We start from the raw sequence: 15588 nt of genomic DNA, 5'->3' as shown, positions 1-15588 counted from the left end.
AGCTTGCTCAAACTCATGTCCATCGAGTTAGTGATGCCATCCAACCTGTCATCTTATCCTCTGTCATCCCCTTCTCCTCCCACCTTAAATCTTTCCCAGAATCAGGGTCTTTTCCAATGAGTCAGTTCTTTGCGTCAGGTGGCCAAAATATTGGAGGTTCAGCTTCAGTATCAGTCCTTCCAATGAATATTCAGGACTGATTTCCTTTAGGATGGACTGGTTGGATCTCCTTGCTGTCCAAGACGCTCACGAGTCTTCTCCAACACCATAGTTCAAAACCGTCAGTTCTTCGGGGCTCAGCTTTCTTTATAGTCCAACTCTCACATCCGTACATGACTACTGGAAAAACCATAACTTTCACTATGCGGACCTTTGTTGGTAAAAGAAGGTCTCAGCCTGGTCCAACCAGCTGTGCTAGACCAGGTGGTCTACCCACCTGACACCAGGCTTCGATCTTGATTGTTTAGATGGGGTAAGGCAGGGGAAACAGTTGTTATCTCAAATAAGAAGACATAATCCAGGATGTGTCAGCTATCTATTGATGCATAACAAAAGATCCCCTTTAAACATTTAGTGATTTAAAGCAGCACTGATCTCACGCTGTTCCTGAGAGGCAAGAGTTGCAAGGCAGCTTAGGTGGTGGCTCAGGATCTCGTGTGAGGTTTGACGCTGCATCTTCTGCAGGTTTGATGGGACTGGAGGACCCATTTAGGTGGGTGGCTCAGGGTCTCACGTGAGGTTTGACGCCGCATCTTCTGTGGGTTCGATGGGACGGGAGGACCCACTTGCAAGCTCACCCACATGGTTGTTGACGGAAGGCTTCAGTTTCTGGCTGGCTATTGGCTGGAGGCTACAGTCCCTCCTCACACTACCCTCTCCGTCAGGCTGTTCACAGCGGCACAGCTGGCCCTCGCAAGAGCAAATGATCTAAGAGAGAGAGAGAGAATGACCAGGACTGAAGCTGTAGGGTCTTTTCTAACCTAACATCAGAAGTGACCCCATCAGTTCTTCCACATCTTACTGGTCACACAGACCAACCCTGGCACGAGGCTGTGGGAGAGGGACTACACAAGAGTGTGAACCCCAGGAGGACTAATCAGTGGGGGCCACCTTTGAGCCTGGCTAACACCCAGAAAGCCAAGGAACTGGTGCCTGAGGAAACCAGCCAGCACCCACTCCCCCTGATGGCCCAGTGATCAGCCACCCTCTTCAGTGTTGATGTCCACTCTTCCCTGCCCATCACAAGCCATCAGAAACCATCCATTCTCTAGGACTGCAGCAGGAGCCACACTGGACAGCCCCCCACCCAAACACCAATTAGAATGGCTCCAATTAAAAAACCAACCATGCCAAGTGTTAGTGAGGATGTAGAGCCACAGGAACTCTCGTCCACTGCTGGCATGAATGTAAAACAGTACAACCATTTGGGAAAACAGTCCACCCTTCCAAGCGCCCCAGACCTTCCATTGCTAGGGATTTACCTAGGAGAAAAGAAACACATAGCCACAACAAGCCTTGTATATAAATCTTCCTAGAAGCCTTATTTGTAATAGTCCAAAACTATCAATAGAAACAACCCATTGTCCATTTAAAGTGAACGGAAAAACAAACTGCCGTATCCATGGGATAGAATAGCGCTCAGAAATAAAAGGAACGCAGAGCCCTAAGAATGGATCTCAAAAAGATGATGCTGACCGAAGGAAACGGGACACAAAAGTCTACAAACTCTGTGATTTCCTTGAGGTAAACGTCTAGAAAAGGTCAAGTGATCTATAGTAACAGAAGACAGATTGGGTCTGGCCTGAGAGTGGGCATGAAGGGGTGGCTAAGGGGAAGGGGAAAATCTTCCGAGGTTTGATGGGGATGTCAACAGTATTGATCGTGGTGGTGCCCTCGCCAGTATATGCGCCTATTCAAGCTCTCTGGGGTGTAGGTTTTCAATAAGTTGTATTCATGAAACATGCACAATGTATTTTAAGTTGTTCCTTAAAAACCCAAATGCATAGTCCCTTGATTGAGTGATTTACCAAACTGTGGCTAAGCTGGAGACCTCCGGGGTCTGCTTTGACAACTCTTTGCAAATACCTCCTGGATGGGCTTGAGCGATACCAACTGGGTGTCATCTCCTCGGCAGGTTTAGACCTTGTTAATCCATGACTCTGGAAACTGGCTTCCCATACCCACCAAAGGTCATTCGGCAAGTTCATGGTAGAGCGTGGAGCTAAGCACAGCTCTCCTGATTCCCTGGGCCTTCTCTTCCCCTCGGCGGAAGGAGAAATAGAAGCACATGGGCTGCTTCATGGTTCTCCAAGCTGCTTGACATCTGTAATCTCATTTCCTGGATTAATCCCATTTAACACAGTTGAGTGTGTAATGGATAAGACGGTGCTGGGAGGACAGACAGCTTGTTTATTTATGGCAGGCATCTATTCTGATGGCTCGGGGCCCAGGCCAGGCCAGGCCAATTGTTAGATATCTTGAATAACCCTCCTGGGTTAAGCGTTCTGGGCTTTGGAGTCAGAAAGACCTGGGCTGGAATCCAGGCACTACCACTTAACTAGTGGAAGAACATGAGAAAACCATTTAACCCCTCTGTGCCTCAGTTTCCCCCTCTCTAAAATGGAAATAACAGCAGTAGCTGCCTCACAATGCTGCTGGGAGGATTAAATGGGATAACAGCTTCCACCTCATGGTGCGTGCATGCTAAGTCGCTTCAGTCGTGTCCGACTCTTTGCGACCCCATGGACTGTAACCTGCCAGGCTCCTCTGTCCATGGGATTCTCTAGGTAAGAATACTAGAGTGTGTTGCCACAACCTCCTTCAGGAGATCCTCCCAACCCAGGGATTGAACCCACATCTCTTACATCTCCTGCATTAGCAGGCAGGTTCTTTACCACCAGCACCACTGGGAAGCCCACCCAGCTCATAGTAAACACTTAAAGTCTGGCGGCTGTCATTACAACTATTACTACTGTTAATCCTCACAACACTCTCATGAAGTAGGTCCCATTATTATCCCTACTTTACACATAAAGAAACTGAGGCTCAGAGAGGCAAAGCAGTTCACCCAAGATGACCCAGAAAACAAGTGCCAGAGCCAGGACTTGACCTCACGTCCCTTCTGTGGTTCCAAAGCCTTTGGGTAGCAGCAGGAATTCTAAGATAAGCAGCTGTGATTAAAGTCCCCTCAAAGCACTCTAGTTACAGTTAGAGCTGAAGGGAACCAAGGCCTGGCGAGGATGGTGCAATTGAGGTCAGGTCAAGGGTCCCCTCTATGGACTCCGGGCTTGGCCACTGAGAAAAGCAAGACAGCACAGAGAATGGAGACCATGAGCCCAGAGAACGGGCCCCCAAACCCAACACACCCCTGAGAGTGGCCAGGCCTGCTCCTTCCACCAATGGCCAACAGTCCTCAGAGTCTGAACCCCAAACAGTGACAGGATCAGTGTGTGACCCTAGGCAGGTCCCAGCAACAAAAAGCCCTGCACCCAGCCGTACGCCGAGGGTACTGGACAAGATGGCAGCTCAGGACATGTTAGCTTCCAATGTGCCAGCAATGCCTGAATGCAGAGGGCACTCAGCTCCAGGTGGGCTGGGGACTTGAAAGTCCAAAGGGAGTGTCCCAGGTAGAGCCCACTGGAGCAAGGCGCCGGCCCCAACGTGGGGTCACCATTGATCCAAACAAAGCAGCCTGCAGGGGTGAGTGGAGCGATGGCTTTGTAGACAGTAGACCCGGATCCACTTTCCACTCCACTGTTCATCAGCTCCACCAGCCTGGCCATTTCACTGCCTGGCTCAGAGCCTCAGTATCTTCATCCACAAAACGGGGACAACCACACCAGCTTTATCAGGTTATGTGGCACTTAAAAAAACCAAATCATTTACCTGAAGCACCTGTAAATAATCAGCAGTGGTTGCTTTAATCACTGCTTCCTGCCTTCACCCACGCAGCTCCTAAAGGTCTGAGTCCTTGGGTTGCAGGAAAATCCATCCACCCAGACAACAGGCACCCCACAGTAGACACTGCAGCCCACGGGGCTCAGACACAGAAGTGAGTTCATACTCACCCTCGCACACAGAGACCCCACCTGAGCACATGCACACGCAGTCTGCGCTCCAGGGGATTCACTGCAGGATTTGCTGGAGAGACCCGAAGAGTTAACAGCGGCTCCACTGGCACCAGGAACCAGCCGGCTCCCTGCCAGGACCTCCCCGCAGGAGGAGACGTCTCCTGTGGCTGGGCTGCTGCAGGAGCCTGAGACCTTAGTGTTGCTTCAGTAGGTTTCTCATCAAGCCGGCGGGCCCCTAGCACAACCTACGGCGCCAGGGGATCTGGAGAGAAGAGAGGCCAGGGTCCTGGGGAGAACGAAAAGGCTTCCCACCCAATTCACCCTCCTTCCAGGTTGAGACTGTACCTAACCTGCCTTGGGGTCAACAGTGAGTGTGTGAGTCCCCAGGAGGCCAGGATGGGGGACGCTGGTGGGAAGGAGGCTGGACAGAGAGCCGGGGGTGAGGGGAGGTCACTGTGGCAGGATGGTCTGTGGTTACACCAGTGAGCTTTGGAGCAGGAGAGCCCTGATTTGTCCCCCAGCTCTGCCATGTGTTAGCTGTGTGACCCAGACAAGTTACTTAACCTCTCTGGACCTCAACTTCCCACCTATCAAATGGAGATGATGTGATGAGTGGGATAATGTTACATGGTAGGGATACGGGGAGTAGGAGGAAAAGTTAACAACATCACATATGCCCCTGGATCTAGTCAGCACTCAGTGGTGTGAGTCATTTTTATCAAGGGTCCAGGAGCAAGCAATGGCCTCTAGATAGTGGGTATCCCATGGATTACAAAGTGACAGCTCAGGAGACCAAATGCAACCCACAAACGGCCTCTGTTTGGCCCACACAGTGTCTTTCTTTTTTCCTTCCTTTTTCAAATTTTGCCAACATTTAATAATCAGATTTCACATCAAAATCCGAATTTTCTGCTTCTCTTGAAAAGTATAAACACCGGCAATCCTAGGCCCGCTTTCCCACCAGTTAGGTACCCTCCAGAGCCGAGTGGCCACTGCCCAGCTCCCCCAGCCTTTCCTGGGTCCAGCCACCTCCCCTGCTCTGCCCTGCAGGCCCTGGAGGCTGCACCCCCTGACCTGGTCCAGTGCCTTCATGAGGCACATGGGGAAATGGGGCTCTAAAGGGGGCAGAAACCCAGCCAGGGTCACACAGCAAGTCAGTGGCAGAGCTGAAATTAGGACTCAGGTGGCCAGATCCCCAGTCCTCCCGGAACACTGTGGAGACGCTAACGAGAGAAACTGGCCATGCCCCCAAAGCTCCTGCATCTACAGCCCTTAGACACGAGCTTCACTGGGCATGGAACTACTGCCCTGAGCCTTAATTTCTTCATCTATTAAATGGGCTAACCGTCCCTTCCTCAGAGTGATTGTCAAGAAGAAATGAAGTTTTTAAAGTAAGGCTCTTAGTGCAGCGATTGATTGACAGGTAGCAGTCTTCGTCACTGTTATCAGTGAATCCTGGCCTGCATGAGGCATGCTCATCGTCTTACTGCTTCCTCTAAGCAGCTGATGTCACATCACTCTGCTTAGCCCCATCTGACAGATGAGAAAACTGAGGCCCAGAGGAGGGGCATGAGATGCAGACAGCCCAGGAGTGATGGAGCCAGGATTTGGGATTCCAAGTTCAAGCCAGGACTGTCTGGCTCCCAAACCCCAGCTTTCCTCATGCATCAGAGGCCTCTGCAGAGTCCACAGATGACGACTGAGGGCCTACTATGTGCCAGGCCCTGTTGCAGACACGAGGGACAAGGTGGAGAACACAACAGACAAACAGGGGTAGCGTATAAGCCATCAACAAATCGCACAGGCTCTGGCAGTGGTAGATGCTAGGAAGAAAACAGCAGAGAATTAGAGTGCCCGGACAGGCAAAGTGGGCGCCTTGGGCAGAGCCGGCAGGGCAGGCTGCCCCAGGACGGTGCCATCAAACTGGGACCTGAAGTCTGAGCAGGAACCAACCAGGCAACAACTGGCCAGAAGGCTCCAGACTGGACCAGGGCTGGTGCTCTCCAGGCGCAGGTGCTTCCAGTGTGGCTGGAACAAGAGGAAGAAAAAAGAGATGAAGTCAGAGAGGTAGGTGGTAGCCTGAGTACTGAGCAATAGGGCTCCTGGTTTAAAAATAATAATACCCTCCACTCTTCATCCAGGGCATGCCAGGTGCCAGGCACCGTGCTGGGACTTCTGCCTGCAAAACCTCATTCCATCCTCCCCAGACACCTGCGAGCTACAGCTCATTGTCCTGCTTGTCAGCGATGACACTAAGGCTCTGAGAGAGGCAGAGACTTGACTGGGGCCACCCCATGGGGGAGATGGGTGCAGGTCTGGAATTCCCATCTGAGCTCTAAAGGCAGGCTAGGTCTCCAGGTACCACCTACTGGGAGCAAGCTCAGACCCCTGGCCTTGATGAGATCAGAACAGGACCTGAAGTGTCACCTCCCAGCCAGGCAGGCCTCTTCCTGGAGCAACAAGGCTTTTAAGGTTCCCGTCCCCAGTGACACCGAGCTTCCAGCCTGCGGGCAGGGACACACACAGAACACGCGCTCACACGCCTGTGCAGGCTCACACATACACAGCAGCCCAGCCAAGAGAAAGGACTGGGGAGGGGGCAAGAGATGGTCAGGGGGAAGCTGTGCTCTCCATAGGTAATGAGCTTTCAGGCACCCAGTGGCTGTGGGCAGGTCCCCCCAGCCTCCTCTCACTGAGGAGTGCAGCTCATCACTCAGGCTGGAAGCCTGGGCAGCAGCCCGCACTCTCTCATCTCTCCTACCCTCCCCGCATCTAACCCAATACAAAGTCCACCCTAGCTCCCGCACCCACCCCTGCCTCTGACCCTGGCTCGAAAGGCAAGCATCTTTCCTGATTTCGTGTCCCTTCAGTCTACTGCCACACCCTCCAGCTGGAGAACCAGGAGCAAGATGCTGGTGGCAGGTCCTGAGGACTTGGGGCTGGGCAAACCGGTTCAAATACGGAGATCAGAGCACTTGTCCGGTGACGTCACCAGCCCTGGGCACCTGCTGATGGAAACCAGCGTCAGCCGTTCACACACACACACACACACACACACACACAGACCTTGAGTCCCCGTTTCGTGGCTATCAGGTTGCAATGACGCTGCTCCAAGACAAAACAGGAAATCCCACGACGGAGCCAGCCAGATGGGGTGAGGGCTGAGAATCTGAAAACCTCCTCTGCGCTCCACGATCACCCTCCCCACCCCGCACCTGGAGTTCCCCTGCGAGGAACACAGCCCCCCACCCCCACCCCCACCCCAGGCACGGACAGAGCCCCGTCTCGGACTTAGGGCCTCGAATTCCTGCTCTGCGCAAGCTCCTTGCCCCGCACGGGGCCTCCTGACTCTACCGGTGAGGCATGGGTGGATGATCCCGAGGGTCCTTCCCGGTTGAGACAGTCCACCTTTTATGGGCATTTGGTTCCCAGACCCAGTGGCTGGGAGTCTCCAAAGCCTAAGGGTCAGTCAGCCAGCAAGCCAGCAGAGGGCGCGCACGCCCCGTTTACGGGAGACCGAGGCGCCCAGCCCTGGAAGGACCCTGGAAACGAGTCATCGTTTGTACCCTCTCTTACTCTGGTTTTCCAAGGGCTTCACAGTCTCAGGACCAGGGCTCTGTGCCTTTGCACATAATGCAGTACCCCCCACACCCCACCCACGCGGGCCAGTCCTGATCTTGCCTGCAAATCTGAACGAGGCATCTCACTTCTCAGCTGGGGTAGCTTGTCCCCGGTCCTCTGAGCAATCACGTCTCTCTGAACTGCTTTATCCAGATGCTCAGCGCACAGTGCAGGTCTGGCATTAAAGAGGGATGGATGTATTTGGTGGATGGAGGGATGGACGGAAGAAAACCAGCTACAAGCAGCCCACATAGTTCTCCAGAATCAAATAATAGGACAGGCAAAATGATTTACTGGGGAGGAAATCATTTTAAGAAATAAAACATTTATTGAGGTCTAAGGAACTGACAACTGGATGGTGACTTGTGTCCAGTATAACAGTCTTATTAAATTCTTACCAAACTCCTTTGGGGCAGGTAACAATGCCCCCATTTTACAGAGGGGGCAACTGAAGCTTAAAGGGAACAAAGATTGCCCAAAGACACCCTGCAGGTATGTAGAAGAAACAGGATTTGAACTCAGATCTGTTTCACTATTCATCCTGCTATTACCCAAGTGCCAGCTCCGAGCTCATGGCCCTCCTGACTCCCCAGCAGGGTCCTCTGGGTGATTCCAAGAAGCAGACAAACACAGACAGGCCTCGAATGGACTGGCAGCTGTTGGTCCTAGCTTTCACTAATTCTATCCTGACTCTCAAATTCTAGAAAGCCTAATTCTGACCCTACTAATAAAAGCTGCTGCTGCTGCTGCTGCTGCTAAGTCACTTCAGTCGTGTCTGACTCTGTGTGACTCCATAGACGGCAGCCCACCAGGCTCCCCCGTCCCTGGGATTCTCCAGGCAAGAGCACTGGAGTGGGTTGCCATTTCCTTCTCCAATGCATGAAAGTGAAAAGCGAAAGTGAAGTCACTCAGTCGTATCCGACTCTTAGTGACCCCATGGACTGCAGCCTACCAGGCTCCTCTGTCCATGGGATTTTCCGATTAGCAAACTGCTCACTAAGCACCAAGCACTCTGGATGGAATATCTGTGATCCTCACCAAAACCCAATATGAGGTGTATTATCCCCATTTTACAGATAAGGAAACTGAGATTCTGAAAGGTCAAATGATTGTCTGATGTCGCACAGCTAACAGGTGGCAGAGGCAGAATTCAAACCCAGGGCTCTCTGTTTCCATGACCTGAGCTCTTTAACATTACTTACACTCACATTCTCCCATCCTCCAGCAGACATTCCAAAGGCCTCCCCTGGCCAAGACTCAGCTGGACTCATGCTGAGGAAGTATGACCCTCCTCAGGCCCCCAGACAATCAGAGTCAAGGCCATAGTCCCAAGCCCTGGCTTCAGTTTGGCTTTCTGGAGTTCCCATCCAAGGAGGAAGAGATTTAAGGAAACTAAAATGAATACCCCTTCTCCTCTCCAGAAGCACCAGGGTCCCCAAACCCTCGTCCTAAACTTGGCTCTGGATCACCCAGATCCTGGCTCTGCCACTGAGTCTCTCAGGGCTGGAGAGGGTCCTTTAATAGCTCTAAGCCTCCATTTTCTCATCTGTAAAGTGAGATAATAGGATCAGGATCTCAGGGTGACAGAGGGGACTCCTGGCACATTCAGGGGCTCATTCCATTCTAGTTCCCTTCCCTTGAAGCTCCAAAGATGGATCCAAAGACCCAGCCATGGGAGACCTCCCATTTATTCACACACCCATTCAGCAAACCTCTGGGCGCAGCTGTTCCATGCTGGGCTCTGGGCTCTGTGACCTTGGGTGAGTCACTTCACTTGTCTGTGCTTCCACTGATCATCTATAAAGTGGAGATAAACATCGCACATCACCTGCCTCCTGTGTGGTCAGGAGAGCTAGAAATCCCGCAGGTGAAGTCTCGGCACAGTCCCCAGTACACAGGAAGAGCTCAGTGGTGACAGCTCTTTGGATATTATTGAGGAGTTTTCCAAGTCCGACTGGAGGAAGGGACAGCTAATCAAATAATTGCCATACAATGGGATCACTGCTAACACTGGGCTTAAAAGGAACAAATAGATTGCCCACATGGATGGGCACTGGGGACCGTATGCTGAGGGGACACAGGAGAAGGAGCAACTAGCCCTGAATCAGGGAAGGCTGCCCAGAGGAGGTGCTATTTGAAACATATGGAGGATTTCATTGCAAGAACGAGGGAAGCATTCCCGGCAGGGGACCAGCAGTTGCAGAAGCTCAGAGGCTCTTGGCATAAGGAGATGTTCAGTAAAGAGCTGGCTGTGTCTGGAAGTTTGAGGACAGGGATCTGGGAGGTGATGGTGAACCATGCATGTCATTGGTCTAACTGGGGAAGGGTTGGGACTCTCTCCTGGGGCAACAGGGATACGAAGAGAGAAAACCCAATTCATCTGTAAGGAAGAGGCTCCAAACAGAGGCGGGGCCAAGGGGGATGATGCAGGGCAGGGCAGGAGAGAGACTGAGGAGGAGAGAGAAAATCAAGCAGAGGAAGAGGTGTTAGGGGTTGGAGAACCCACTCAGACTCTAAGCCCCCAAGACCTCTGCCAGGAAGTGGGGGCTGAAGCAAGGTGCGGGGGACAGGGGGCAACCACCTCCCCTGTCAGCCAGGGCCAGAGCCAAGGCCGGGGGTCGGCAGGGGGGCTGCGGGCGCACTGCGTCAGTCACTCACTCCACTAATTGGATTTCTGAGAACTGCTCTCCTCCCCCACACCCCGGCAGCCAGGCAGCTCCATTAAAGCAGCTCTGTCAATCAGCCCAGGAGAAAGAACCAGGTACTGAGCAAGAAGGGGCTGACACTGACCCCGGGGATTCTCAGAATGCCCTGGGAGGGCTGGCGCTCAGGGCCGATCAGACAGGGAGGCGGGTGGGGACACGGTTAGGGATGAAGAGGCTGGAGCTGGCAGTCTGCCTCCAAGCTCAGACTTTCATGGCTGTGTGACCTTGGGCCACTTCCTTAGCCTCTCTGTGCCTCAGATGGGAATCCTCATAGGGTCTACTCAAGACAGGGGGTGTTCTGAGGAATCCTAAATAAAACCTATCAAGTGCTGGCCACATGGCGATCTCTGGGTGAGGGCTGGGAGCTACTGTTAGTGAGGAGAGGGGGTCGTCTAATGTCCCCAGCGATCTCAACCCGCAGCTTTCAAAGGCTCCCAAGATAAAATCCAAGCTTCTTGGGTGTTCCCTGTTTCCTCCCCAGGCCACCCCTGCTCCTCCCACGCTAAACCCCTACCCTCTGTCTCTGCTGTGCTTCTGCCAGGATACCCTCATCTCATCCCCTTGTCTCTCTGATGAAAGTGTGAGACTCAGTCGTGTCCAACTCTTGTGACCCCATGCACTGTCGGCCGCCAGGCTCCTCTATCCACGGAATTCTCCAGACATGAATACTAGAGTAGGTTGCCATTCCCTTCGCCAGGGGATCTTCCCCACCCAGGGATTGAACCCCAGTCTCTCTCATTGCAGCAGATTCTTTACCGTCTGAGCCACCAGAAAGACTCCTCTTGTTTCCACAGTGGGTCTCTGCTGAGAGGTGCTGTTCTCTGGTTTGGGCCATCTCTCCTGCCCCTTCATGCCAGGCCATCAGGGGTGGCTCTCTCCTCTGGACTCCCCCTTAGAGCACTGGCTAACATCTGTCATTTATGGTTTACAGTCTGCTCCCTTACAATACTGGGGACCCCCTGAGAGTGGGGTTATTGTTGTTCAGTTGCTCAGTCATGTCTGACTCTTTGCCACCCCATGGACTGCAGCACGCCAGGCTTCCCTGTCCTTCACTATCTCCTGGAGCTTGCTCAAACTCAATGTCTATTGAGTCAATGATGCCATCCACCCATTTCATCCTCTGTCATCCCCTTCTCCTCTTGCCTTCAATCTTTCCCAGCATCGCGGTCTTTTCCAATGAGCCAGTTCTTCACATCAGGTGGCCAAAGTATGGAAGCTTCAGCCTCAGCATCAGTCCTTCCAATGAGTATTCAAGACTGATTTCCTTTAGGATTGACTGGCTTGATCTCCTTGCAGTCCAAGGGACTCTCAAGAGTCTTCTCCAACACCACTGTTCAAAAGCATCAGTTCTTCAGTGCTCAGCCTTCTTTATGGTCCATACATGAGACGGGGGACTGTGTCCAAATGCCAGAACCCAACACACCATGGGCCTCAGCTAACGGTGGGTGAGTGAACGAGTGTACAAGTGCCAGCCAGCCCCAGCGTAAGCTACCTCCTCTGAGACAGGCTCTGTGCCAGGTGCCCAGCATGGGACACCTCACTTGATGCTCACAAGTGCCTCTTGAAGCAGGGAGCATTATGACACCCACCTCACAGGTGAGGAAACCAAGGCTCAAGGCTGAAGGACTGTCCAAGGGCACCCAGGCAAGAAGGGGTAGAGCAGAGATGAGAACTCGCGTCTGCCACACCCCACCTCACTCCAGAAGTCAGCCCCGGGCTCTCTTCCACTTCCTAAACCCCTCCCGCTCTGGAGCAGATAAAACACACCGACAGGCATTACCTCCTCTGCGGGGAGAAGCCACAGAGGACCAGAGACTGCACTTCCAACCCTGGCCGCCCGCCTTCCTGGCAGTGGGACCCCAAGCAGGGTGCAAGCAGGGAAGTGAGGAGAGGGGCTGAATCAGGTCCGGCTCACAGAGCAGGCAGCACCAGGTGGGAGTTGGTGTTTTATTACTGATCTGTGCCATAGTTGGCTCAGATGAACCTTCCTCCCATTTCACAGATGAAGAAACTGAGTTTCCAAATGCTGGAATGACTTGCCCAACTCACAGATGTAGTAAATGATAGAACAGAGGCTCCAACCTCTGCTTTCAGAACCAGACCTAGAACCTTATCCCAAATCACTTCCCAAACAGTTCTCACCCCTCAGTAACCTAAACGTGTCAAGGGACCAGTGCAAGTGACAAGAGGCAGCATTTACTGGGCACTTACTGTGTGCCTGTTCTAAGCCCTTTACTTGTATTATTAGCCCATGTCATTTCAACCACCCTAATGTGGGTCTTATGATTATCCCCAGGTTACAGACGGGAAACTGAGGCACAGATGGCTTGAGCCACCCGCCAAAGGTCACAATGCCACTAAGAGGCTGGAACAGGAATTAGAAGGCAGGCAGCCTGACCCCAGGTCCAGCCGCAGGTTGGGTGTGAGATCGGGTAAAGGCGAGGTTATATAGAGGTCCATCATCCAGAGATCAGGCCGGGAGTCGGGGCTGGAGGGCCTAGACACGGAATCCAAACTGAGGACCTCCCTTGGAACCCCGCCCTCTGCTTGCCTGTGGATCGGGGGATTCGGAAATGGGAGGGGCAGCGGGATGCGCCTCGCATCACGTTTCCGACCTGGGGGGCACCCTGACCGGGTCAAGGTTAAGCTGCGCCTGGCTGGTCCCAGGGGCCTGGGAAGCCACAAGGCGGCCGTTTCATTAGCGACTTGGCCGCCGGCCGGCTGCGCTGGAGCGCGAGGTGGGGCTCAGAGGCCGGCCCTTCCTGGGCCTGGATGCTCCTCCCCGCTCCAATATCCTCCCGAGGGACTGGTCCCCATGCATCCCCTCCCTCGCCCACCTCCGCGCGCAGCCGGGCTCCGTGCCAGGCCAAGACGGAGCCCTGCCGAGCTGCTCAGTTACCACGGCGCGGAGAATGCCCTTCAATCGGGAGATTAATGAAAATAACGACTCACGCTTGTGCCGGGCTTCCAGTCCTCCCTGTTGAGAATGCTTTACATATATCCTTTCCTGAGACCTTCCCTCACAGCACTCAGAGGAAGTGACACTCTCAGCTCCATTTGCCTGTCGAGGAAACTGAGGTCCAAGGACACGCGCTACTAAATGGTGAACACCCATTTTCTGGACGTTTCCAGAAAAAGGATAGCAGCTGTCATTTACTGAGCACCGGCTTCACTAGAAACCTCATTGTTCTCGCTGGATATCAAAGGAAGTGCATGAGCTATCCTGGTTTTTTACCTGTTAAATCAATGAGGTAGATACAACCAGGGTGTTACCACCAAATCTTCTCAGGAGAGAGTGGGGATGGGGTAGAGCTGGGTTTTTAATTTGGAGCGAAAGTTGGTACTAAAGCCACGTTTTTGCACCCAGACCACGTGCCTGTCTGTGCTGAGGCCTGTGCAGGAGGCCATGGGAGCACCAGCAGAGAGGTATCAGGAGAGGCTCCCTAGAAGAAGGGATATTTGGACTGGGTCTTGAAGAATGAGTAGGAGTTCACAAGAGGGCAGCATGCTGCAAAGGTCAGAATTCCCAAGGACAAGTCCTGACTTTCCCTCTTAATTACTGAGTGATTTTCACAAAATTTGTTCACCTCTCTGAGCCTCAGTTTCTTCATCTGCAAAATGGGAATAATAGTCCTGAGGTTGTCTGGATTGAGTGAGATCACGGAAGTATAAGTACCTGGTCAGCCATCACTAGAGGAGTGGGAGGGTACGCTGGCGTGCTGACCACCCACTGTTGTGTATGCTGCCCTTCATGGAAATGATTCCTTTCTGCTCATGAAAAGGAAAGAGCTGAATGATATCCCTGTTCTACCAGTGAGGAAACTGAAGCTCAATGAGGTTAGCGAAATGGCCCAAGGAAACAGAACAGTGACTGTGGGAGCCAAGATCTGAGCCAAGATTCACCTGCCCACAAAGAGCATCACCATTTCACTGTATCAGCTCTCGCTGCTGCCTCGCCTTCCATGGATCCACCCACCACAGTGAACCTTTTCCTCATTGTTTCACACTGAAGCAGGTTTCAGATCGGCGTCCTTAAAACATTCAACTGCACGTCTTTGGTAACAAACCTTTGTGAGTTTACATTATTCCCTCAAATGAGATGATTGGTTCCAGAGGCAGGAACATTACTGTGACTTTTGATGACCGTTTTCAAAATGCTTTCAGAAAGGTTCCCGTTTTGCATTCCCACCTGCAACACACAAGAGGCAGGTTGTCACTGGATTCTCACCACTTTGTTTTTCAATCTCCCAAATGTCCAAGATGAAATACGGTGTCACACAGATGTGTTGGCATTACTATTATTACTACCAATGATGCTGAGTGTTTTTCCGGGCTGGAAATTTAACAGGATGTCACGGGCGTGGGGAGGGACAGGAGTCAGGTGTGAAGGCACCCAGAGCAGAGGATGTTCACTTCTGGCGGAATGATTGGTGAACAGAGTGCCAAGCCAGGGTGAGCAGGATTTCTGGAGCCTGGGAACAGGCTTTGGCACTTGCTCTCCTCTTTCCAGAGAACTCTTCCCTGGCTCCTCACCAGCTGAGCTCTCAGGTCCTACGTCAGCTCCTCAGAGAGGTCCCCCTGACCTTCCCCATCTTAAGCCGCCCCCTTCCAGTGTCTCTCTGATTTATCCTCTTCACAGCCCTCAGCACACCTGAAATGCTAATTCGTTCATTTGCTGGCCTGTTTTCTGCCTCTGTCTCTGGAATGTGAGCCCCTTGAGAACAGAGCTGATGCTTCTTCACCCAGTGCCTGTATCTCCGGCCTGGTGCGATGCTTCAATGAATTAATTCAACGTTTCTCTTTGTGGATCATTTTGCCATCCAGGAATGCTATTCCTGTCGGCATCCCTTTGCCCAGAAGTGAGCTGGCTCTTACCTTGCATTCCCCAGCCCCCACCTGCCCCAGCACCACTTACACGACGCACAGTGCACAAGCTGACTTCCTGAAGTTCCTCCACCGCCATGTTGCTCAGGCTCTTTCCTTCCTCTGATCCCTGGGTGCCAGGGCTCCCTTTCCTTAGGACTGCACCTCAGAATTCCATCTCCCTCCCTGTGTCATACAGAACCAGTCCACTCTCCTCTCGGACCAGCCTCTGGAGACCCACTAGCATCCCTGCCCCTAGAAGGACCACCCAGCCCAGGTTCCCTGCAGAGCAGCGGGTCAGGAAAGCGGGCAGAGACATCGGTATCCAC

General features: G+C 52.8%; 1 long non-coding RNA gene across 3 annotated transcripts; it reads right to left on the bottom strand.

Moving 5' to 3' along the window:
* Window positions 1-318: 318 nt before the first annotated feature.
* Window positions 319-7557, bottom strand: LOC113877711. 3 transcript variants are annotated; one of them, XR_003506791.1, is made up of 5 exons: window positions 7425-7557; window positions 6895-7078; window positions 4068-6098; window positions 1346-1481; window positions 319-927 (listed from the first exon to the last, which is right to left on the bottom strand). It is a non-coding gene; the product is annotated as an uncharacterized LOC113877711 (long non-coding RNA). The 3 variants fall into 3 exon arrangements; XR_003506790.1 differs by lacking the exons at window positions 6895-7078; window positions 7425-7557 and adding an exon at window positions 7137-7265; XR_003506792.1 differs by lacking the exons at window positions 6895-7078; window positions 7425-7557 and adding an exon at window positions 7137-7265 and having other exon boundaries at window positions 4089-6098.
* Between the last annotated feature and the right edge of the window lie 8031 nt (window positions 7558-15588).

Source organism: Bos indicus x Bos taurus, chromosome 2 (assembly GCF_003369695.1).
Source record: "Bos indicus x Bos taurus breed Angus x Brahman F1 hybrid chromosome 2, Bos_hybrid_MaternalHap_v2.0, whole genome shotgun sequence".
In the NCBI taxonomy this organism is placed as follows: domain Eukaryota; kingdom Metazoa; phylum Chordata; class Mammalia; order Artiodactyla; family Bovidae; genus Bos; species Bos indicus x Bos taurus.
The sequence above is the reverse complement of the archived record's forward strand: the minus strand, read 5'-3'. Positions and strand labels throughout refer to the sequence as shown.